Source organism: Ranitomeya imitator, chromosome 1 (assembly GCF_032444005.1).
Source record: "Ranitomeya imitator isolate aRanImi1 chromosome 1, aRanImi1.pri, whole genome shotgun sequence".
Lineage (NCBI taxonomy): Eukaryota > Metazoa > Chordata > Amphibia > Anura > Dendrobatidae > Ranitomeya > Ranitomeya imitator.
Genome location: NC_091282.1, coordinates 826880023 through 826903688, shown reverse-complemented (window position 1 = coordinate 826903688; position 23666 = coordinate 826880023).

Below are 23666 nucleotides of genomic sequence, written 5' to 3'. Positions count from 1 at the left end.
TCCACTTCCAAATCCTGATCTGGTGTTATACATGGATAGTTCAAGATATGCTGATGAGTTTGGCAGATTCCACACCGGATACGCTGTTACTATGGAAGATACTGTAGTGCACTCAGCTGCACTCCCTCCCACACAGTCAGCACAAGATGAAGAACTTCAGGCTCCATCTTCTGCATGTGTTCTGGCCAAAGACAGGCGGGCTAATATATACACGGACTCACGGTATGCATTTGGTATTGCTCATGATTTCGGAGCCCTATGGGCCAATCGAGGGTTTATTACTACCGCCGAGACTCCAGTGAAGAATGCTGAAGCTGTTAAAACCCTCATGGACTCAATCAAATTACCTACCCAGGTGGCCATTAGCAAAGTTATGGCGCACGGTCCTAGGAACAGTCCACAGACTGTTGGTAATGCCTTTGCAGATATGCAAGCAAAAGCTGCTGCTCTCCTACCCATTGAACCAACCATACCAACTATGGTGACCACACACTCTCAGCGTAAACAGTTACACAAAACACTGACTCTACAGGAACCTGATGATCTGCGCCACACTGAGGTTTTCTGCCAGACCCCGCAAGACCGCTTAATGACGATGCAGAGAATGTCCCCAAAGGAAGAAGTGAAGCAGCGGAAGGCTGATGGAGCACGTATGGACAATGGTCTCTGGAAAAAGTACCAACTTGTGTCTTCCTAAGCGGATGTACCCTGCTACTGCCACGTGGGCACATGGGCCCACACATCAAAGAAAAAAACAGGCCCTAGCCCTAGTACAAAAATTCTACTGGGCTCCAGGTATTTCTACAGTCCTGACAGCCCTCAATCGTGCATGTAACATCTGTCAGACCTGCAATCCCGGTCAACTTCAACGTGTACCCCCGAAGCACCTTGCTAAGCCCGACTATCCTTTCCAAAGGCTCCAGGTGGACCACATCACGTTGCCTAAGTCTGGAAGGTATAAATATTGTCTGGTGGTTGTCGACGTGTTCTCCAGTTGCCCAGAAGCATTTCCCGCAACCAACATGACTGTAAAAACTACAGCAAAGAAACTGGTGATGGAAGTCATATGTAGATATGGTGTTCCAGAAGTTGATGAAAGTGACCAAGGCCCGGCCTTTTCTTCTCATGTGTATCAGGAGGTTCTGACAATGCTTGGATCCACTGTAGCCCTCCATACTCTGTACCATCCATAATCTAGTGGGAAAGTTGAGAGGCTGAACGGCACATTGAAGGGACAATAGACCAAAATGATGCAGGAGACTACGCTCCATGGCCAGAGCTCCTACCCATTGTACTGCACAACATTCGTACTACCCCTATTGCAAAATATGGCCTGTCCCCACATGAGATATTGTTTGGTGCTAGGCCCCCAGTTGCTAATTTCCAGCCTCAGCAGTTGTCAGAGAAAACTGACCGTGCTGTTCAATATGTTATTCGGCTTAGTAGAAATCTTGCTAACACCCATTTTCTGGTTTCTTCTTCACTTCCAGAATCAGCAGAAACCGACACTTGTCACAACTTGAAGTCTGGTGATTTTGTGGTCGTGAAAAGGCATGTCAGAAAACACTGACTAGAACCCTTGTATGACGGTCCCTATCAAGTCCTCCTTATCACTCCATCAGTAAAGCTGGAAGGGAGACCGACGTGGATCCACACCTCGCACTGCAAGCTGGTTAAACAGACTAGTGGCAGATAAAGGGGCATAATGTTTAATACTACTGTTGCTGTCCAAAACCAACTTATCATAGTCACTAATCAACATACTGTAGTACTGGATTACTTAACAGCAGCACAGGGTGGTATGTGTCAGGTTATTGGACCCGCTTGCTGTCATTATATAGATCCCAATAGCACAATGAAGTTAGAGGACATTCAAAGACTCAGAGATCAATATAATAAAGACAATGACTGTAATAAGAACAGATGGTGGGCAGACACCTTCTTCTTTCTTAATCCAGCCAACTGGTTCAAAGGAATTGGGGGCTGGATAGCTGGAATTTTGCAAAGTTTGTTACACATCGCTGCCTTTATCCTTGTCATGTATGTAAATCTAAAACATGTTCTTTGGTGTATTTCTGTATGTATTAGAAAAATCTCGGTGTCTGATGTAGACATCACAAGCCACTGAGCTCGGGGATAGATTACAGCACTGTAAGCATGAAGTCACTGCTGCAGCCAATCAACAAAGGCGAGAACAGTGGCAAGAGGCATTGGAGTTAATGTCATCTTCCTACTGAAAGGTGACGTTAAGCTGGTTTAGTAATGGAGAGACATCCATAAGACACCTATCCATTACTAATCCTATAGTAATTAAAGAGTTAAATAAACACACACATGCAGAAAAAAGTATTTTAATTAAATAAAACACCACACAGTTTTACCATTTTACACTGCTCAAAAAAATAAAGGGAACACTAAAATCACACATCCTAGATATCACTGAATAAAATATTCCAGTTGTAAATCTCTATTCATTACATAGTGGAATGTGTTGAGAACAATAAAACCTAAAAATTATCAATGTACATCACAACTATATTCCATATGATAACATAAAAACTCGATATAAATTTGGTATCGCTGTAATCGCACCAACCAAAAGAATAAAGTATGCACAGGCAAAGGAAGAAACACAGCTGATCGGCACTGAAGGAGCTCTTGTGAATCAAAGCAGCTGCGGGGAAAACCCCAGTACAAGGCTGGACGGATTAAGCTTCCACTGAAGGTAGGGAGGTGCTTGCTTAAAGAGTAGATAATCCACGTAGAAACAAAGAACTAAAGAGAGCAGCACTCACCCCACTTCTTCAGATGTGTAAATATCCTTTAGTAAGCATGGCACAATGTTCCAGACTTGGTACAATACAGGCTACGGCATGAGAGGGGAGCGGTGTGGGAGGGTACAGTGACGAGACAGACGACGGCCGTTTCGCGCGGAGGCGCTTCTACGGGTCCATGTGAGTTGTGCTGGTGATGTCAGTTCCTTTTATAGGAGTGGACATCCCACATATGATACATATAAACATAATTATTTAAAAACAACATCACTTGTTCTTCTAACACTGTAATTCAATCGGATTAGATAAATACTGCTGTGTCTAATTTATCATTTAGACCCCATGGACCTTGTGCATTTGTTCTGAGAATCCATCTGGCTTCGCACTGCAATAATAATTTATTATGATTGCCACCCTGCTGGGGAAATTTAACTACCTCCAAGCCGGCAAAACTCAGGGAGCTGGGGTCGCCACCATGCGCATCTTGTATATGCTTCACTAGGCGTACTCGCCCCTTCCCTGTAAGAACAGAATTGTAGTGCTCACGGAGCCTAACCATTAGGGGTCTAATAGTTTTACCGATATAGAATCGGTTGCATGGACAGTAAATCACATACACTAAAAATATACTTTTACAAGTCACGAAGTCTCTCACGGTGTGATACAGAGTGCCCACTTTAAGAGGATTGTTGGTTCTATGTAAATGACACATGCTGCAATTGCCGCACTTGAAATTACCTTGCGGCAAAGATTTCTTAATCCAATTATTATTGTCGGCGGTAAGGCAATTTTTTATCACCAGATCTCCTATGTTAACCGAACGCTTATAAGCAAAACGAGGGCTACATGTGGTTAAATTGCGAAAATCCGAATCGTTAGTTAGCACATGCCAATTTTTGCGTATAGCCGCGTGAATATCGTTGTCAAGAGGACTATGTTTAAACACGAACGTAAAAATACCGCTGTCATTACTGTTATCGGCTCTACTGTATTTCTTTTTATTCTTACCCCTTCTCAAGAGATCTATTTGGGACAAGCTAGCCGCCCGCGATTCCGCCTGCTGCAGTATGTGATTTGGATAACCCCTGTTTTTAAAATGCAATTTTAATTCCTGTATCTGTTTTTTATAGCTTTCCTCGCAGTTATTAATTTTCCTCAGTCTTACCATCTGGCTGTAAGGGATACTATTTTTCGTATGATTAGGGTGGGCGCTATGATAATGTAAAACATTATTAGTTGCCGTAGTTTTTCTATGGACACTAGTATTTATTGTGCCCTCCCTAATTTCTATTTTTACATCGAGAAAATCCAGCTCTTTGCCTCCAAAGACTGACGTGAATTTCATGTTTTCGTCATTATTTTCGTTCAGGAACACCACAAAATCATTAAAGGTCTGTTCTCCTCCATCCCACACAATAAAGACATCATCGGCAAAAAGCAGATATAAGCGTATATACTTTAAATAAGGGTTGTGGGTCCCGGTGACATGCTTCTCCTCGAACGCTGCTAAAAACAGGTTCGCGAAAACGCATGCCACCGGGGTACCCATCGCGGTACCGACCCTTTGGCTGTACCACTTGTCCATAAATTTAAAGGTGTTGTTAGATAAAACAAAATCCAACCCCTCCAAAATAAAAGACACAAAGTCCTGATCCTTCTGTTTGCCAGAATACGTTGAATTGCTTCCAACCCCTTTTGCTGCGGGATTCTGGTGTACAAGTTGACGATGTCAATTGAGGCTAAGGAAAAAGTGGGTTGCCAGGTAAACTCCTTAAGGGCCAACAGAAAATCCCCTGAGTCTTTGATAAAAGAAGGTATTTTTAAGAGTAAGGGTTTTAACAGCCAATCTAAAAATTGAGAAAGCGGTTCTGTCACAGAATTTTTTCCTGAAACAATTGGGCGTCCCGGTAGTTTTTCCGCATTTTTATGAACCTTCGGGATGCTATACCAATTTGGATATTGTGGGAATTCCGGTATTAATTTTTCCGCTCGTTTTTGCATTATCGTCCCTTTTTCTACGTATTTCCGCAAAAAACTTCTCAATTTTGCTTTAATACCATTAGTGGGATTATTTTCTAAGATCGAGTAAGTATTGGCATCGTTTAGCTGGGATAACGCCTCTTCTATGTATTAAGATTTATCTAAGATTACTATATTGCCGCCTTTATCGGCTTTTCTAACAATGACGTCATCCCATTTTTGTATATCCCCCAGCGCTCTCTTCTCCTGCACTGATAAATTTTGTGGCGGTTGTCTGTATAAAATCGCCTCTATATCTTTGATGACTAGATCTTGGCAGAGGTCTACATTATTCCCGGGAGAAATAGGAGGCATCCAGCTAGATTTAACTCCCCCCACAAAGGGATCCGTAGGAGTGGGTTCATCGTGTACCTGCCGCTCCTCGGGTGATTCTTCATAATTATTACTCAACTCAGCCAACAACATAGTCATTTCTATATCCCTTTGATCTATAGTGGGGTACGCCATAAAACCTAGAGGACCCACTATCGCCGGTGTATCTGTGGTGACGGGTGCTGTAATATTTTCCTTACTCTTACAAAAATTTTGTTTATGCAGATGCAACTTTCTCACACTCTTGAATAAATCAATTTTAAATTCACTTAAGTCAAAATCCTCCGGTAAACAAAAATTAACCCCCCGTGATAGAACTTTAATTTGATCCCCTGTGAGTGTTTTATTTGATAAATTAATAATTTGAAGAGAATCATCTGTAAGGCAACCCACTTTTTCTACCCGGATATTAACTGGGAAACAGAAACCTGTGAAACCCATAAAGGCAACAGGTTTCTGCTAATAACCAAGAAAAATTATCTTTCACAATTGGTGCAGAATCCAACCAGAGGAGCAGCACTTTTAGACCTAATACTATCTAATAGACCTGACAGAATAACAAATCTGCAGGTGGTTGGGCATTTAGGAAATAGCGACCACAATATTGTGCAGTTTCACCTGTCTTTCACTAGGGGGACTTGTCAGGGAGTCACAAAAACATTGAACTTTAGGAAGGCAAAGTTTGAACAGCTTAGAGATGCCCTTAATCTGGTAGACTGGGACAATATCCTCAGAAATGAGAATACAGATAATAAATGGGAAATGTTTAAGAACATCCTAAATAGGCAGTGTAAGCGGTTTATACCTTGTGGGAATAAAAGGACTAGAAATAGGAAAAACCCAATGTGGCTAAACAAAGAAGTAAGGCAGGCAATTAACAGTAAAAAGAAAGCATTTGCACTACTAAAGCAGGATGGCACCACTGAAGCTCTAAAAAACTATAGGGAGAAAAATACTTTATCTAAAAAACTAATTAAAGCTGCCAAAAAGGAAACAGAGAAGCACATTGCTAAGGAGAGTAAAACTAATCCCAAACTGTTCTTCAACTATATCAATAGTAAAAGAATAAAAACTGAAAATGTAGGCCCCTTAAAAAATAGTGAGGAAAGAATGGTTGTAGATGACGAGGAAAAAGCTAACATATTAAACACCTTCTTCTCCACGGTATTCACGGTGGAAAATGAAATGCTAGGTGAAATCCCAAGAAACAATGAAAACCCTATATTAAGAGTCACCAATCTAACCCAAGAAGAGGTGCGAAACCGGCTAAATAAGATTAAAATAGATAAATCTCCAGGTCCGGATGGCATACACCCACGAGTACTAAGAGAACTAAGTAATGTAATAGATAAACCATTATTTCTTATTTTTAGTGACTCTATAGCGACAGGGTCTGTTCCGCAGGACTGGCGCATAGCAAATGTGGTGCCAATATTCAAAAAGGGCTCTAAAAGTGAACCTGGAAATTATAGGCCAGTAAGTCTAACCTCTATTGTTGGTAAAATATTTGAAGGGTTTCTGAGGGATGTTATTCTGGATTATCTCAATGAGAATAACTGTTTAACTCCATATCAGCATGGGTTTATGAGAAATCGCTCCTGTCAAACCAATCTAATCAGTTTTTATGAAGAGGTAAGCTATAGACTGGACCACGGTGAGTCATTGGACGTGGTATATCTCGATTTTTCCAAAGCGTTTGATACCGTGCCGCACAAGAGGTTGGTACACAAAATGAGAATGCTTGGTCTGGGGGAAAATGTGTGTAAATGGGTTAGTAACTGGCTTAGTGATAGAAAGCAGAGGGTGGTTATAAATGGTATAGTCTCTAACTGGGTCGCTGTGACCAGTGGGGTACCGCAGGGGTCAGTATTGGGACCTGTTCTCTTCAACATATTCATTAATGATCTGGTAGAAGGTTTACACAGTAAAATATCGATATTTGCAGATGATACAAAACTATGTAAAGCAGTTAATACAAGAGAAGATAGTATTCTGCTACAGATGGATCTGGATAAGTTGGAAACTTGGGCTGAAAGGTGGCAGATGAGGTTTAACAATGATAAATGTAAGGTTATACACATGGGAAGAGGGAATCAATATCACCATTACACACTGAACGGGAAACCACTGGGTAAATCTGACAGGGAGAAGGACTTGGGGATCCTAGTTAATGATAAACTTACCTGGAGCAGCCAGTGCCAGGCAGCAGCTGCCAAGGCAAACAGGATCATGGGGTGCATTAAAAGAGGTCTGGATACACATGATGAGAGCATTATACTGCCTCTGTACAAATCCCTAGTTAGACCGCACATGGAGTACTGTGTCCAGTTTTGGGCACCGGTGCTCAGGAAGGATATAATGGAACTAGAGAGAGTACAAAGGAGGGCAACAAAATTAATAAAGGGGATGGGAGAACTACAATACCCAGATAGATTAGCGAAATTAGGATTATTTAGTCTAGAAAAAAGACGACTGAGGGGCGATCTAATAACCATGTATAAGTATATAAGGGGACAATACAAATATCTCGCTGAGGATCTGTTTATACCAAGGAAGGTGACGGGCACAAGGGGGCATTCTTTGCGTCTGGAGGAGAGAAGGTTTTTCCACCAACATAGAAGAGGATTCTTTACTGTTAGGGCAGTGAGAATCTGGAATTGCTTGCCTGAGGAGGTGGTGATGGCGAACTCAGTCGAGGGGTTCAAGAGAGGCCTGGATGTCTTCCTGGAGCAGAACAATATTGTATCATACAATTATTAGGTTCTGTAGAAGGACGTAGATCTGGGGATTTATTATGATGGAATATAGGCTGAACTGGATGGACAAATGTCTTTTTTCGGCCTTACTAACTATGTTACTTTTTCCTTAGCCTCAATTGACATCGTCAACTTGTACACCAGAATCCCGCAGCAAAAGGGGTTGGAAGCAATTCAGCGTATTCTGGCAAACACAGAGAAGGATCAGGACTTTGTGTCTTTTATTTTGGAGGGGTTGGATTTTGTTTTATCTAACAACACCTTTAAATTTATGGACAAGTGGTACAGCCAAAGGGTCGGTACCGCGATGGGTACCCCGGTGGCATGCGTTTTCACGAACCTGTTTTTAGCAGCGTTCGAGGAGAAGCATGTCACCGGGACCCACAACCCTTATTTAAAGTATATACGCTTATATCTGCGTTTTGCCGATGATGTCTTTATTGTGTGGGATGGAGGAGAACAGACCTTTAATGATTTTGTGGTGTTCCTGAACGAAAATAATGACGAAAACATGAAATTCACGTCAGTCTTTGGAGGCAAAGAGCTGGATTTTCTCGATGTAAAAATAGAAATTAGGGAGGGCACAATAAATACTAGTGTCCATAGAAAAACTACGGCAACTAATAATGTTTTACATTATCATAGCGCCCACCCTAATCATACGAAAAATAGTATCCCTTACAGCCAGATGGTAAGACTGAGGAAAATTAATAACTGCGAGGAAAGCTATAAAAACCAGATACAGGAATTAAAATTGCGTTTTAAAAACAGGGGTTATCCAAATCACATACTGCAGCAGGCGGAATCACGGGCGGCTAGCTTGTCCCAAATAGATCTCTTGAGAAGGGGTAAGAATAAAAAGAAATACAGTAGAGCCGATAACAGTAATGACAGCGGTATTTTTACGTTCGTGTTTAGCCTGTATTGTACCAAGTCTGGAACATTGTGCCATGCTTATTAAAGGATATTTACACATCTGAAGAAGTGGGGTGAGTGCTGCTCTCTAAAAGAATAAAGTAGCCTAATCAATTATACCGCACGAGGAATGGAGTAAGAAAATAAATAAAACCAATTCTTCACCTACTGTTGATTTTTTCATTCTGCCTTCCAAAGATCGCAGTAAGGTTCGGCGCATAGTTATCCTGCGCTCTGCGCTGAGCGCTTACACTGGGGTTTCCGTTTAAATCTCTGAAATACTTTATGTGATTCAGACAGAGCCCCCAGGTGGAAAATTCCCTATGATAAGGCAGATGGAGGCATTGTGGACGCCATCTGACCTGTGATCCGGCGGTGTCCGACGGCCACAGTGTTGTGCACTTTTGAAAAGGACACCGCTGAACAGAGGCCAGTTAGAGTCCAGAGTAAATCTGCTGCCTCATCTGTCACGTCACTCAGAGATTTAGATGGAAACCCCAAAGTAAGTGCTCAGCATAGAGCGCCGGATAAATGTGATCCCAAACATTATGTAACATAGTAACATAGTTAGTAAGGCCGAAAAAAGACATTTGTCCATCCAGTTCAGCCTATATTCCATTATAATAAATACCCAGATCTACGTCCTTCTACAGAACCTAATAATTGTATGATACAATATTGTTCTGCTCCAGGAAGACATCCAGGCCTCTCTTGAACCCCTCGACTGAGTTCGCCATCACCACCTCCTCAGGTAAGGAGGTAAAATGTTCCTAGTAAAAGCTTTAACTCAATCCATAAAAAAAAGCAAGTCCCACTCATATCTGTCATCTGTTAATGGAAATATAGGGGGCATCCATGTTACTGGTAGTACAAAGGCTCTGGAAAAGCGAAATGGCTCCTCACAAGCCAAAAGAAATTCAGCAAATTCTCCGCTCCCAAATCCAAATGCACCCTCCTTCTGAGCCCCAGTGTGCCTAAACCACATTTAGCACCCACATGTTTGGCATTTCTGTAGTGATTAGAGACAGCCAAATTTGCAGGTGTGTGTCTCCAGAAGCTCTAGCTGGGCATAATGTACTGGTGACTGCAACATACTGGTCACTACAACAGCAGTTTGCAATTTTCACTCGGCAACATCCACTGCTGCCTGTTTTTTGAAAACACCCATGGACTCAAAATCATTACTACATCTGTAGATAAATTCCCAAAGGATTATAATTTCTAAAATATGGTCACTTAAGGGGGGTGGGGGGGCTTGGAGTTCTGCTTTTCTACCACTTAGCAGCTCTTTATATAGAATTCCCAAACCAGCGTAGGAAATCTGTGCTCCAGGAGGCAAATAGCACTTCGTTCCTCCTGAGTCACTCCATATGGCAAAGTAGTACTGTATAGATAAATATGGGTATTTCTACATTCAGCAGAAATTGTGACACAAATTCTGGTGCCATTTTTAACCATTTCCCAGTGTGAAAATGTAAAAGTTGGGGCTAAGGCTACTTTCACACATCAGGTTTTTTGTTTCAGGCTAAATCCGGCTCTTGGGAGAAAAACCGGAACCGGAAAAAATGAAAACCGGAACCGGTTTTTCCCCCATTGATTTGTATTAGCGCCGGATTGCGCCGGATGGTCCAGTGTTGTGAATTCTGTGGTCAAGCTCCCTCCTGTGGTCTTGAGTGGTACTTCGGCTGGTTCTGTCTATGAGCTTCCTCTGGTGGATGTGAGTGAGGCTGCGGCTTCTGAGTTTCCATCCTCAGGTGACGAGGTTAAGTCGTTAGGTGCTGCTCTATTTAACTCCACCTAGTTCTTTGTTCCTGGCCTCCAGTCAATGTTCCAGTATTGGTCTTGCTTTCTCCTGGTTCGTTCTTGTGGCCTGTCTGCCCTGCATAAGCTAAGTTCTGCTTGTGTTACTTTTGTTTGCTATTTTTTCTGTCCAGCTTGCTATATTGGTTTTTCTTGCTTGCTGGAAGCTCTGAGACGCAGAGGGAGCACCTCCGTACCGTTAGTCGGTGCGGAGGGTCTTTTTGCCCCCTCTGCGTGGTTGTTTGTAGGTTTTTGTGCTGACCGCAAAGCTATCTTTCCTATCCTCGGTCTATTCAGTAAGTCGGGCCTCACTTTGCTAAAATCTATTTCATCCCTGTGTTTGTATTTTCATCTTACTCACAGTCATTATATGTGGGGGGCTGCCTTTTCCTTTGGGGAATTTCTCTGAGGCAAGGTAGGCCTATTTTTCTATCTTCAGGGCTAGCTAGTTTCTCAGGCTGTGCCGAGGCGTCTAGGTCTGGTCAGGAACGCTCCACGGCTACCTTTAGTGTGGTATGATAGGATTAGGAATTGTGGTCAGCAGAGTTCCCATGTCTCAGAGCTCGTCCTATGTGATTAGCAACTATCAGGTCATTTTCTGTGCTCGTAACCACCAGGTCCATTGTGGTTCTGAATCACCTGTTCATAACAGTACTGGAGGCCCAAAGTACTAATGCTTCTCAATAGAGGGAAAAGAGAAGTTCTGAGACCATTTTTTTTTCTTTGCACTGTGTTTTGTCTTTCTCTTCCCCTAGACATTTGGGTGGTTCAGGACACAGGTGTAGTGATGGACATTAAAGGTCTGTCTTCTTGTGTGGATAATCTCACTGCAAGAGTACAAAAAATTCAAGACATTATGGTTCAGAAATCTATGTTAGAACCTAGAATTCCTATTCCTGAGTTATTTTCTGGAGATAGAGCTAAGTTTCTGAATTTCAAAAATAATTGCAAACTGTTTCTGGCTTTGAAACCCCGCTCCTCTGGTGACCCAGTACAACAAGTTAAGATCATTATTTCTTTATTACGTGGCGACCCTCAAGACTGGGCATTTTCCCTTGCGCCAGGAGATCCTGCATTATGTAATATTGATGCGTTTTTTTCTGGCGCTCGGATTGCTGTATGATGAACCTAATTCAGTGGATCAGGCAGAGAAAAATTTGCTGGCTCTGTGTCAGGGTCATGATGAGGTAGAGATATATTGTCAGAAATTTAGGAAGTGGTCTGTGCTCACTCAATGGAATGAATGTGCTCTGGCAGCAATTTTCAGAAATGGTCTCTCTGAAGCCCTTAAGGATGTCATGGTGGGATTTCCTATGCCTGCTGGTCTGAATGAGTCTATGTCTTTGGCCATTCAGATCGATCGACGCTTGCGTGAGCGTAAAACTGTGCACCATTTGGCGGTATTACCTGAGCATAAACCTGAGCCTATGCAGTGCGATAGGACTTTGACCAGAGCTGAACGGCAAGAACACAGACGTCAGAATGGGCTGTGTTTTTACTGTGGTGATTCCACTCATGCTATCTCCGATTGTCCTAAGCGCACTAAGCGGTTCTCTAGGTCTTCCACCATTGGTACGGTACAGTCGAAATTTCTTTTGTCCATTACTTTGATCTGCTCTTTGTCGTCCTATTCTGTCATGGCATTCGTGGATTCAGGCGCTGCCCTGAATTTGATGGACTTGGAGTATGCTAGGCGCTGTGGGTTTTTCTTGGAGCCCTTGCAGTATCCTATTCCATTGAGAGGAATTGATGCTACACCTTTGGCCAAGAATAAGCCTCAGTACAGGACCCAGCTGACCATGTGCATGGCTCCTGCGCATCAGGAGGATATTCGCTTTTTGGTGTTGCATAATCTGCATGATGTGGTCGTGTTGGGGTTGCCATGGCTACAAGTCCATAACCCAGTACTGGATTGGAAATCTATGTCTGTGTCCAGCTGGGGTTGTCAGGGGGTACATGGTGATGTTCCATTTCTGTCTATTTCATCATCCACCCCTTCTGAGGTCCCAGAGTTCTTATCGGATTACTGGGATGTATGTGATGAGCCCAAGTCCAGTGCCCTACCTCCGCATAGGGATTGTGATTGTGCTATCGATTTGATTCCTGGTAGTAAGTTTCCTAAAGGTCGACTGTTTAATTTGTCTGTGCCTGAGCACGCCGCTATGCGGAGTTACGTAAAAGAATCCTTGGAGAAGGGTCATATTCGCCCGTCGTCGTCGCCATTGGGAGCAGGGTTCTTTTTTGTGGCCAAGAAGGATGGTTCGCTGAGACCTTGTATTGATTACCGCATTCTAAATAAAATCACGGTCAAATTACCCCTTGCCGCTGCTGTCTGATTTGTTTGCTCGGATTAAGGGGGCTAGTTGGTTTATTGTTTACAGTAGAAAAAAACCCCCCTTAAAAAGTTGGATACTTTATTAGATAACAATAATACGAGACAAAAAAGTAAAAACTTCAAAAAACCCCTATATAATCCGTCAGTCCTAAAAGGAAGAGGAATATAATCCCCTACAATGAACCCTGGTACATACTAATGGAATGCCTTATATACCAAAAGATGCAAATATACACGTGATTTAAACTACCAAATAGCAACTATAAGGGTGTTATGATATAAGTGTGAATATCCCTCACAGCTACAAAAAATAAACCTAAAAACTGATACTACCTAGATGCGGAGGTTGGCACCCTAAAAGAAATAACGAGAATGGCGCCCCCGCTCGTACGACGACTATCCCTGGTCTCCTGCCTACTCCCTATAAGTGATAGGTAGAGAAACAGAAGGCCAGATGGCTGGGAATAACTTGAGAATATATGTGATACCAAGAATACAGCAACTCAGGCCCTCCCCTCAAATGTGATGTGAGACCAAAGGATAGAAATACAAACTATAGCATCACTATATATAATATCAGGTAGAAGCTATAAGACATACAAAAATAAACAAATCAGTACCATTGTTGGTTAATATAAGATACCAAACCAACACAACTAAGGACTAACTAATGATGAACAAAACATACACACCACAAAGATATATAACACAGCACAACCGCATGCATCTAGAAAAACAATAAATAAATACATTCAGCAGTGTGGACAATGCAATGAATACATTGTAAGGTCAAAATGATAATGATATACTTATCAATTGCATTAAATCATCCACAGCTGATAATGAATCCAGATGCCGCAGCTAAACCATGATGACCGGGCGATTAACACCTCCAGACAACCTCTCGACGCGTTTCCCCCACTAATCTGGGTTCATCAGGAGAGACAAGATGACGACATGGCAGGTTACAAAGATAGGGCTGCCTATCTTTGTAACCTGCCATGTCGTCATCTTGTCTCTCCTGATGAACCCAGATTAGTGGGGGAAACGCGTCGAGAGGTTGTCTGGAGGTGTTAATCGCCCGGTCATCATGGTTTAGCTGCGGCATCTGGATTCATTATCAGCTGTGGATGATTTAATGCAATTGATAAGTATATCATTATCATTTTGACCTTACAATGTATTCATTGCATTGTCCACACTGCTGAATGTATTTATTTATTGTTTTTCTAGATGCATGCGGTTGTGCTGTGTTATATATCTTTGTGGTGTGTATGTTTTGTTCATCATTAGTTAGTCCTTAGTTGTGTTGGTTTGGTATCTTATATTAACCAACAATGGTACTGATTTGTTTATTTTTGTATGTCTTATAGCTTCTACCTGATATTATATATAGTGATGCTATAGTTTGTATTTCTATCCTTTGGTCTCACATCACATTTGAGGGGAGGGCCTGAGTTGCTGTATTCTTGGTATCACATATATTCTCAAGTTATTCCCAGCCATCTGGCCTTCTGTTTCTCTACCTATCCCTTATAGGGAGTAGGCAGGAGACCAGGGATAGTCGTCGTACGAGCGGGGGCGCCATTCTCGTTATTTCTTTTAGGGTGCCAACCTCCGCATCTAGGTAGTATCAGTTTTTAGGTTTATTTTTTGTAGCTGTGAGGGATATTCACACTTATATCATAACACCCTTATAGTTGCTATTTGGTAGTTTAAATCACGTGTATATTTGCATCTTTTGGTATATAAGGCATTCCATTAGTATGTACCAGGGTTCATTGTAGGGGATTATATTCCTCTTCCTTTTAGGACTGACGGATTATATAGGGGTTTTTTGAAGTTTTTACTTTTTTGTCTCGTATTATTGTTATCTAATAAAGTATCTAACTTTTTAAGGGGGGTTTTTTTCTACTGTAAACAATATTATTTTCCCTTAGTATATTTAGTAGTGTAGTAAGTGGCTAGTTGGTTTACCAAGATAGATCTTCGTGGTTTCGTGGTGCGTATAATCTTGTGCGTATTAAACAGGGCGATGAATGGAAAACAGCATTTAATACGCCCGAGGGCCATTTTGAGTACCTGGTTATGCCATTCGGGCTTTCTAATGCTCCATCGGTGTTTGAGTCCTTTATGCATGACATCTTCCGAGAGTACCTGGATAAATTCCTGATTGTATACTTGGATGATATTTTGGTCTTCTCGGATGATTGGGAGTCTCACGTGAAGCAGGTCAGAATGGTGTTCCAGGTCCTGCGTGCGAATTCTTTGTTTGTGAAGGGGTCAAAGTGTCTCTTTGGTGTTCAGAAGGTTTCGTTTTTGGGTTTCATTTTTTCCCCTTCTACTATCGAGATGGACCCTGTTAAAGTCCAGGCCATTTATGATTGGACTCAGCCGACATCTCTGAAGAGTCTGCAAAAGTTCCTGGGCTTTGCTAATTTTTATCGTCGCTTCATCAATAATTTTTCTAGTATTGCTAAACCGTTGACTGATTTAACCAAGAAGGGTGCTGATGTGGTCAATTGGTCTTCTGCTGCTGTGGAAGCTTTTCAAGAGTTGAAGCGTCGTTTTTCTTCTGCCCCTGTGTTGTGCCAACCAGATGTTTCGCTCCCGTTCCAGGTCGAGGTTGATGCTTCTGAGATTGGAGCAGGGGCTGTTTTGTCGCAAAGAAGTTCTGATGGCTCGGTGATGAAACCATGCGCCTTCTTTTCCAGGAAGTTTTCGCCTGCTGAGCGTAATTATGATGTTGGCAATCGAGAGTTGCTGGCCATGAAGTGGGCATTCGAGGAGTGGCGTCATTGGCTTGAAGGAGCTCAGCATCGCGTGGTGGTCTTGACTGATCACAAGAACTTGACTTATCTTGAGTCTGCCAAACGTTTGAATCCTAGACAGGCTCATTGGTCGCTGTTTTTCTCCCATTTTGACTTTGTGGTTTCGTACCTTCCGGGCTCTAAAAATGTGAAGGCAGATGCCCTGTCTAGGAGTTTTGTGCCCGACTCTCCGGGTTTGTCTGAGCCGGCGGGTATTCTCAAAGAGGGGGTAATTTTGTCTGCCATCTCCCCTGATTTGCGGCTGGTGCTGCAAAAATTTCAGGCTAATAGACCTGACCGTTGCCCAGCGGAGAAACTGTTTGTCCCTGATAAATGGACGAGTAGAGTTATCTCTGAGGTTCATTGTTCGGTGTTGGCTGGTCATCCTGGAATCTTTGGTACCAGAGATTTGGTGGCTAGATCCTTTTGGTGGCCGTCTCTGTCACGGGATGTGCGTTCGTTTGTGCAGTCCTGTGGGATTTGTGCTCGGGCTAAGCCCTGCTGTTCTCGTGCCAGTGGGTTGCTTTTGCTCTTGCCAGTCCCGAAGAGGCCATGGCACATATATCTCTATGGATTTTATTTCGGATCTCCCCGTCTCTCAAAAAATGTCGGTCATTTGGGTTGTTTGTGATCGCTTCTCTAAGATGGTCCATTTGGTACCCTTGTCTAAATTGCCTTCCTCCTCTGATTTGGTGCCATTGTTCTTCCAGCATGTGGTTCGTTTACATGGCATTCCAGAGAATATCGTTTCTGACAGAGGTTCCCAGTTTGTTTCGAGGTTTTGGCGAGCCTTTTGTGCTAGGATGGGCATTGACTTGTCTTTTTCCTCGGCTTTCCATCCTCAGACAAATGGCCAGACTGAACGAACCAATCAGACCTTGGAAACATATCTGAGATGTTTTGTTTCTGCTGATCAGGATGATTGGGTGTCCTTTTTGCCTTTGGCTGAGTTCGCCCTTAATAATCGGGCCAGCTCGGCTACCTTGGTTTCGCCGTTTTTCTGCAACTCTGGGTTCCATCCTCGTTTCTCTTCAGGGCAGGTTGAGTCTTCGGACTGTCCTGGTGTGGATACTGTGGTGGACAGGTTGCAGCAGATTTGGACTCAGGTAGTGGACAATTTGACCTTGTCCCAGGAGAAGGCACAACGTTTCGCTAATCGCAGACGCAGTGTGGGTCCCCGACTTCGTGTTGGGGATTTGGTTTGGTTATCTTCTCGTCATACTCCTATGAAGGTTTCCTCTCCTAAGTTTAAACCTCGTTTCATTGGTCCGTATAGGATTTCTGAGGTTCTTAATCCTGTGTCTTTTCGTCTGACCCTTCCAGATTCTTTTTCCATACATAACGTATTCCATAGGTCATTGTTGCGGAGATACGTGGCACCTATGGTTCCATCTGTTGATCCTCCTGCCCCGGTTTTGGTGGAGGGGGAGTTGGAGTATATTGTGGAGAAGATTTTGGATTCTCGTCTTTCAAGACGGAAACTCCAGTATCTGGTTAAGTGGAAGGGTTATGCTCAGGAAGATAATTCCTGGGTTTTTGTCTCTGATGTCCATGCTCCCGATCTTGTTCGTGCCTTTCACATGGCTCATCCTGGTCATCCTGGGGGCTCTGGTGAGGGTTCGGTGACCCCTCCTCAAGGGGGGGGGTACTGTTGTGAATTCTGTGGCAGAGCTCCCTCCTGTGGTCACAAGTGGTACTTCGGCTGATTCTCTCTGTGAGCTTCCGTTGGTGGAGAAGAGTGGTACTGCGGCTTCTGAGTTTCCTTCCTCAGGTGATGTGGTGAAGTCGTTAGGTGCTGCTCTATTTAACTCCACCTAGTGCTTTGATCCTGGCCTCCAGTCAATGTTCTAGTATTGGACCTGTTTCCTCCTGGATCGTTCCTGTCGCCTGCTGCTCTGCATAGCTAAGTTCCGCTTTGCTATTTTGTTTGCTATTTTTTTCTGTCCAGCTTGTCTATTTGTTTTTTCCTGCTTGCTGGAAGCTCTGGGATGCAGAGGGTGTACCTCCGTGCCGTTAGTTCGGTACGGAGGGTCTTTTTGTCCCCTTTGCGTGGTTTTTGTAGGGTTTTGTGTTGACCGCAAAGTTACCTTTCCTATCCTCGCTCTGTTCAGAAAGTCGGGCCTCACTTTGCTAAATCTATTTCATCTCTACATTTGTCTTTTCATCTTTACTCACAGTCATTATATGTGGGGGCTGCCTTTCCCTTTGGGGTATTTCTCTGAGGCAAGGTAGGCTTATTTTCTATCTTCAGGCTAGCTAGTTTCTCAGACTGTGCCGAGTTGCATAGGGAGCGTTAGGCGCAATCCACGGCTGCCTCTAGTGTGGTTGGAGAGGATTAGGGATTGCGGTCAGCAGAGTTCCCACGTCTCAGAGCTCGTTCAATGTTTTTGGGTTATTGTCAGGTCACTGTATGTGCTCTGACCTCTATGTCCGTTGTGGTTCTGAATTACCTTATCATAACACGGATCTTTGTGTATTTTTGGTAGGAGATATATACTCGCTACCATTGGGTCATCATTCCACAGGCCATCCCTCTGTTTGGATGTCAATACACTATTGGATACAGCCTCCTCAAGTAAATCCGAAAGTTCACTCCTAAATTTAGATAAGGGATTGAATGTTAGTTTTTTATAACATAAAGGGTTTCTTAATTGTCTCATCATCTCCTTCTCATAAGCAGCTCTTGACCACACAACCACGTTGCCCCCCTTATCAGACGGTTTAATAGTTACCTCCTTAAGATCTTTCAACTGTTTCAACGCTTGTCTTTCATCATGTGTCAAATTGTCCCTCCTAATGGTTTCCGGAATTGTTTCAATTTCCTTCATAACAAGCTGAACAAATAAATCAATTGCAGGCACCATATTAATCTGTGGAAATTTTTTGGATTTAGGAAGAAGGTACTTAGGGTATTGTTTAGAAGTATCGGCCTCGCTGGCTAATTCCTCTAGAATCTGGAGTACTTCTGCTTCTGTGTCTGTGGAAAATAAATCCACAGATGGTTGTTGGTAATACAATCTCCTAAAAAACAACTTACGTGCAAAAAGTTGTAAATCCTTCAAAATGGAAAAGTGATCAGGAGCAGAAGATGGAGAGAAAGTAAGACCTTTATTTAATACCGCTAGATGGGTCTCTGTTAGCTCAACATCAGAAAGGTTAATTACCTTCATTGAGTTTCTTTGTGGTTCCTCATCCCCGTCATCAGAGTTGGCCTTAAGTCTCCTCCTAGTATTGTACCTACGAGAGCGATCATCCTTCCGCCTTTGACTGAACCGCATATGACCCTGTTCACCCATATTTGCGGATGACATAGATGTTCCTGTACTAGATGTACTAGCCACTTCCGATACAGGATCCCCCTTGTCTTGCGTTTTGACATGACTCCATCTATATACTTTGTTCTCATTTTTATCCTGAAGATCTCGTTGAAATTTTTTGTTTTTGCTGGCAGAAATTTCCTTTTCCCATTCGTCACAAAAACCATCAATCTCCTTCTTAATGGTATCGAACTCTTCATGAGTACATTCTTTCTGAAGTTTATTGTAGATCTCATCGATCTCTAAACCCAGGTCATTGATAGCCTTCGTATTTATATCTATCAAAATGGTCATGAAAGTCATAGAGCACTTATGGCTTGCCGCCTCCCACCGAGTTCTCAGAACAACATCATTGACAGGGAAGGAAGGAAAAATCTGAACCCTTAATCCTCGTGGGACCAGGTTCCTAGATATGTAATTTTCAAGAGACATCTTGTTCCACCATATACGAGTACGGCGATTCAATAAATTCTTAAAAGTCTTTTTAAGTGCAGTCTTTTGTACTGGTTCCTGTGCTTGAGGGTTACCCTCACTGAAGACATTCTGAGCATGTACCGTCCTAGAAGCATCTCTGCTTCTAAAATCCATATGGGATCGGGATATAATACTGACCTAAAGTCAATAAACAACAATGAGCAACAACACCTAAAAATATCCACCATACAAGACCATGAAGGAAAGATAAATACTGCACCAAAAAATTACCTTCACACAAGGTCAGTAAAATAGAATAAATTATATTAACCAACAACGAAAGAATATATATATATACAGTATATGTATAAAATACAGTTGGGTACACACCTAAAGCACAGGAATGGGTGGAACTGTCTCTATGTTTTCTTGCTGTTCAGTAACTAAGGATTCTATGCTACATTTAGGTGCTAACATAGCAGACAGTGAACTCCATGAAGGACTTAAGGTACCGTCACACTAAGCGACGCTGCAGCGATACCGACAACGATCCAGATCGCTGCAGCGTCGCTGTTTGGTCGCTGGAGAGCTGTCACACAGACCGCTCTCCAGCGACCAACGATGCCGGTAACCAGGGTAAACATCGGTTTACTAAGCGCAGGGCCGCGCTTAGTAACCCGATGTTTACCCTGGTTACCATCGTTAAAGTAAAAAAAACAACCACTACATACTTACCTACCGCTGTCTGTCCCCGGCGCTCTGCTTCTCTGGTCTGGCTGTGAGCACAGCGGCCGGAAAGCAGAGCGGTGACGTCACCGCTGTGCTTTCCGGCTGCCTGGCGCTCACAGCCAGACCAGAGAAGCAGAGCGCCGGGGACAGACAGCGGTAGGTAAGTATGTAGTGGTTGTTTTTTTTACTTTAACGATGGTAACCAGGGTAAACATCGGGTTACTAAGCGCGGCCCTGCAGTTAGTAACCCGATGTTTACCCTGGTTACAAGTGAAGACATCGCTGAATCGGTGTCACACACGCCGATTCAGCGATGTCAGCGGGAGAGCCAGCGACGAAATAAAGTTCTGGCCTTTCTTCCCCGACCAGCGATATCACAGCAGGGGCCTGATCGCTGCTGCCTGTCACACTGGACGATATCGCTAGCCAGGACGCTGCAACGTCACGGATCGCTAGCGATATCGTCTAGTGTGACGGTACCTTTATGTTTTCCTCTCTGGTCTGCTGGAAGAGGGGTCTCTCTGTGGGACAATATAAGGTGGAGCAGTGATTCAGCTCCATCAGACTTTGTCCATGGCACCTTCTCTGATGTGTATACCGTATTTTCCGGCGTATAAGACGACTTTTTAACCCCTGAAAATCATCTCAAAAGTTGCAGGGAGTGGTCCTGGATGGTTCCCAGGGTTTGGAGGAGAGGAGACTTTCCTTCAGGCCCTGGGATCCATATCCATGTAAAAAAATAGAATAAAAAAAAAAAATATGGGATATACTTACCCTCTGACGGCCCTCGGCTCTCGGCGGTGCAAGCGGTGGCCCCTGTTCCTAAGGATGCATTGAGCGAAGAACCTTAGATGACGTCACAATTCTCCCCTCCTCTAGACCCTGGGAACCATCCGGACCGCACATGCCGTATAAGATGACTGGGCATATAAGATGACCCCTGTCTTATATGGCGAGTATCTCCCAAACTCATTATTTTATATGGAAAAGTTGGGGGTCGTCTTATACACCAGAAAATACGGTATCTATATTTGGTTAATTTTGTAATACTCTCCATATAGTTGAGGACAGATGTTTCCTCTAGTTTTGTTTTGTTTATACTTGGATGGGAGGGGAACATTTGGTTGGGAAATAGAAATATACAGTATATATCTATTCTTAAGATTATGAACCACTGAACCACTGTGCTAGATAGCAGGTGAGCCTGTACTTTGCACTCAATTAAACCAGTTTTCTCTCAGGGTGTAATAAGGTAACGGTGGCTGTTTCAGGCGGGCACGGCAACAGGTAAATTCCCATAGAGAAAATAGCAGAAACAGTTCACTTGGGTGCCGAGCTGTCCAGCACAGTGGATATAGCCTACTGGCAAAATGTTTGATGTGTTTTCTTTGTGAGTTTATTAAAACCGTGTAGGAATATCTGTGTTCCTAAGTAAAATAGTTACTGTTACACCTTGTCCGTTTCCTGTACCTCCAAGGGGTCTCAGTCAGGAATCCCGCTCTGTGCCGGCTCCACGCTGTCTCGATGCAGCCTCTGCCCCTCCTTCCTCTCCTGCTTCCTGGCGTGCTGCCAGCAGGTTCCCAGGCAGGGTTCTTAGGTCGCACACACGCTCACTCCCGGTCTCTTAAAGAGACAGTGTGCATTTTCCAAAAGTTGCCTCTAACCAATAGCGTGTGGTTGGCTACTATTTCTAGTTCATCCACCATAGGGAGGGTGCCGGAGCAACAAGTATCCACTGATGCTAACTTCCGGTTCCTGTTTACATGCGCTTCTGTTTCTGAAGTATCTGCCTAGATAAATGGGAAATGTTTAAGAACATCCTAAATAGGCAGTGTAAGCGGTTTATACCTTGTGGGAATAAAAGGACTAGAAATAGGAAAAACCCAATGTGGCTAAACAAAGAAGTAAGACAGGCAATTAACAGTAAAAAGAAAGCATTTGCACTACTAAAGCAGGATGGCACCATTGAAGCTCTAAAAAACTATAGGGAGAAAAATACTTTATCTAAAAAACTAATTAAAGCTGCCAAAAAGGAAACAGAGAAGCACATTGCTAAGGAGAGTAAAACTAATCCCAAACTGTTCTTCAACTATATCAATAGTAAAAGAATAAAAACTGAAAATGTAGGCCCCTTAAAAAATAGTGAGGAAAGAATGGTTGTAGATGACGAGGAAAAAGCTAACATATTAAACACCTTCTTCTCCACGGTATTCACGGTGGAAAATGAAATGCTAGGTGAAATCCCAAGAAACAATGAAAACCCTATATTAAGGGTCACCAATCTAACCCAAGAAGAGGTGCGAAACCGGCTAAATAAGATTAAAATAGATAAATCTCCGGGTCCGGATGGCATACACCCACGAGTACTAAGAGAACTAAGTAATGTAATAGATAAACCATTATTTCTTATTTTTAGTGACTCTATAGCGACAGGGTCTGTTCCGCAGGACTGGCGCATAGCAAATGTGGTGCCAATATTCAAAAAGGGCTCTAAAAGTGAACCTGGAAATTATAGGCCAGTAAGTCTAACCTCTATTGTTGGTAAAATATTTGAAGGGTTTCTGAGGGATGTTATTCTGGATTATCTCAATGAGAATAACTGTTTAACTCCATATCAGCATGGGTTTATGAGAAATCGCTCCTGTCAAACCAATCTAATCAGTTTTTATGAAGAGGTAAGCTATAGACTGGACCACGGTGAGTCATTGGACGTGGTATATCTCGATTTTTCCAAAGCGTTTGATACCGTGCCGCACAAGAGGTTGGTACACAAAATGAGAATGCTTGGTCTGGGGGAAAATGTGTGTAAATGGGTTAGTAACTGGCTTAGTGATAGAAAGCAGAGGGTGGTTATAAATGGTATAGTCTCTAACTGGGTCGCTGTGACCAGTGGGGTACCGCAGGGGTCAGTATTGGGACCTGTTCTCTTCAACATATTCATTAATGATCTGGTAGAAGGTTTACACAGTAAACTATCGATATTTGCAGATGATACAAAACTATGTAAAGCAGTTAATACAAGAGAAGATAGTATTCTGCTACAGATGGATCTGGATAAGTTGGAAACTTGGGCTGAAAGGTGGCAGATGAGGTTTAACAATGATAAATGTAAGGTTATACACATGGGAAGAGGGAATCAATATCACCATTACACACTGAACGGGAAACCACTGGGTAAATCTGACAGGGAGAAGGACTTGGGGATCCTAGTTAATGATAAACTTACCTGGAGCAGCCAGTGCCAGGCAGCAGCTGCCAAGGCAAACAGGATCATGGGGTGCATTAAAAGAGGTCTGGATACACATGATGAGAGCATTATACTGCCTCTGTACAAATCCCTAGTTAGACCGCACATGGAGTACTGTGTCCAGTTTTGGGCACCGGTGCTCAGGAAGGATATAATGGAACTAGAGAGAGTACAAAGGAGGGCAACAAAATTAATAAAGGGGATGGGAGAACTACAA